The sequence below is a fragment of the Hippopotamus amphibius genome, chromosome 4 (genome assembly GCF_030028045.1).
Source record: "Hippopotamus amphibius kiboko isolate mHipAmp2 chromosome 4, mHipAmp2.hap2, whole genome shotgun sequence".
In the NCBI taxonomy this organism is placed as follows: Eukaryota; Metazoa; Chordata; class Mammalia; order Artiodactyla; family Hippopotamidae; genus Hippopotamus; species Hippopotamus amphibius.
Window position 1 is genome coordinate 100,753,887 of NC_080189.1, and position 3,049 is coordinate 100,756,935.

Sequence of the window (3,049 nt, forward strand, 5' to 3'; positions counted from 1 at the left end):
TCCTTCCCTCCCTTCCTCTCCGTGTTTGCTCTGTGGCTGATTTAGTCCTATTACTGAGGTATCTCCCTTCTGAGGTTTCTACTCAATGTTCCATGTAGTTGACAGATGCCCCATTAGGCTGGTCAGAACCTGCGTTGTCTCCTAGATCTTGTGTCCTCTGGGAGTGATGCATCTGAGAGCACCTGGTCATTGTTAGCCCAGCCTGGTGGAGTTTCACCGTATGTTAGCACAGCTTAGTTTTCATCAACAGACTCACAGAGAAGCCTGAAGATCTCTAGAGCTCTTTCTCTATCTCCCTCCTCTATGCTGGTCTTCCCCAGAAATTCCAGCATCTCAGACCTCTTGATCCCTGATAATTATCTCCTGAACTCAAGACCAGTGCATGGGCTCCTCCCCTCAACCCTGCAGCTCTGCTTTGGAAAGTGCCCCTCAGGCAGAAGGCTGGAGTGATTTTAAGACTCACTTTACTTCTTTTACCAGCCCCTTATGATTTAAAATCTTGTACTTCCTATTTTCCAGTGTTTGAAAAGTTATTTCACATATTTTGTCCAGTTTCCTCATTTTTTAAAAACATGGGGAGGACATGTCATTTCCCAGTTTCTCCATCATGACTGGAAGCTGAAGTTCCTATGTACCCCTAACCAAACCAATAATCTTCCTTCATCTGGGATATTCAACCCCTTTGATCAGTCTTAGGTGGGATGCATTAAGAATAATAGAAAGGGAGGAGATATTATAATCCACTGAGTCAACACCAGCTATAACTGAGGGAGCTGGACGCTGCAGGTAGATAAATGGTCCTCTTGTGCAGTGAATAAATGATGTCCTAGCTTGGTACTTAATCCTTAGGCTGGGGTGAACTAACCTGAGGGCTAAGTATTAAATTTCTCACTTCTTAAGACAGCTAGAAAGTAACAATCTGGGGAGTCATTACAGGGTGGAAGAGAAAGAGAAAACCCAAAAATAATTCTTCCCTGGGAGATAGGAAGCTTTGGCTCAAAGGCCAGGACTCTGCATTTTTAATCTTCCACACTTCCTTCCATTTCTATCTGTAAAAATGGGCAACTGAACCCTTTGCCCTTTAACAATCCTTCTGGCTTGGCCACTTTTACTACTGTTTTGTTTTCTCACCATTATTCTTAGCATTATCCCTTGTTAATTGGTATAATATCATAGGCTAGAACAGTTATCGCCTTAACGGTTAAATTACTCCTACTGCATCAGTTAGTAGAGGGTAGGTGCTGAGAGCAGTGCTAGGAAAGTGAATAGAACATAAAAATAGGACATTATCAAATAGCCTCTTGTAATAGTGTAGAGATCTCTGTATTTCCAGTTAAAGAGAGCTTATGGGTTAAAAAAAAATCACAAGATAGCAGGGCCTTATATTTTAATCTCTGATCTTATTAAAATAGCAATGATTGTGAAGTAAAGCGGGAGCACAGAATTCATCTCCTCCAATATCTAATGTAACAAACAATAACTGTTAGCACAGCAAAAATTTCAAGAGCAAGAACCAAATAAGGGGCTTCCCTGGTGGCGCAGTGGTTAAGAATCCGCCTGCCAATGCAGGGGACATGGGTTCGAACCCTGCTCCAGGAAGATCCCATATGCCGCAGAGCAACTAAGCCTGTGCACCACAACTACTGAGCCTGCGAGCCACAACTACTAAAGCCCACGCGCCTAGAGCCTGTGGTCTGCAACAAGAGACACTACTGCACTGAGAAACCCACGCACCGCAGCAAAGACTCATCCCCGCTCGCCACAACTAGAGAAAGCCCATGTACAGCAACAAAGACCCAACGCAGCCAATTAATTAATTTAAAAAAAGAACCAAATAGGGGAAAGCATACAACTTCATGCCATAAACTTCAATAAGTAGTGAAAAAAGAAAAAAAAATTCTAGCATGGCTTGGCATAGCCTTAACCCTAAGCTCCAGAAAGGGAGGGAATGAAATATTGAGAGTTCCCACAAATATTTCTTACTTTGGAGAAAAGCAGTCTGAGGGTTGAACAGGAAGCTCAGGTAAATTCAGAAAGACACTGTAATAGGAAAGAACAAATCAGACTCCATATTGGGTGTGTTTCTTTTACTTTAACCTTAGTGTTCTATTGCTTTTGAGACAAGTTAATCTCTAAAGAGATACTGCCTATAATTCAAAGCATACATAATGGCCCATCTCCAGGAACCCCAAGTCCTATGCATGAACATTAAGCTAAAATCCCTCTGTTCAGCTGATAGGGAGCATGTTCACAGGCCCAGCTATGAATGACTGAAGGAAAGAAGAAATTAGCACACCCCCTCAGAGTCTGGCAGAAACCAGGAAATATTTGCAACAACTTATCACTCTTATTTTACCTCCTCACCTACCCTCTCTTTGTTCTGTAAAAGAAACTAGCATCCAAGCCTGGGCAAGATGGGTCTTTCAGACACTAGTCCACCATCTTCTCAGTCGGCTGCCCTTTGGCATAAGGTCATTATTTCTTATCCCAACAGCTCATCTCTCAATTTATTGGTCTGTCATGTAGTAAGCAGTATACGCTTGGGCTCGGTAACAAAATCTTCAGGAGTAAAAGCATCTACAGCAAGATACTGAGCAGGGGCAGGAGAGCTACCAGACCTGTGTAGATTGGAAGAACAGTCTGAGAGCAAGGGATTTCACCCCACAATACCTGTGTGCGCTTTGGGCCCAGTGACTATTGCGATAGGGCACTGAGTCAGAGGAGAAAACAGAATCCACATCCTTAAGCATAGCTGGAAGGAAGGAAACATAGCTGGGACCATTTCCGCCTCTGCCATTTCCCTGCATCCTCAGGCTACAGAGAAGAGAGCGGAAGCCATGCTCATCTTCAAGCTGCAGCTCTAAGGAGACGATCAGGACTCTGAGTATGAAGGACACAGAGGGAAACTCAGCCACACTATAGAGAGCAAAGGGCAAGTCAAGCAGAGTAGCCTATGTTCTGCACATTCAAGATAAAAAAAAATGACATAATTATACCATTCCCTATTTTTTTTGTGGTTTTAAATTTTTCATAATAAATATTTTCAAAG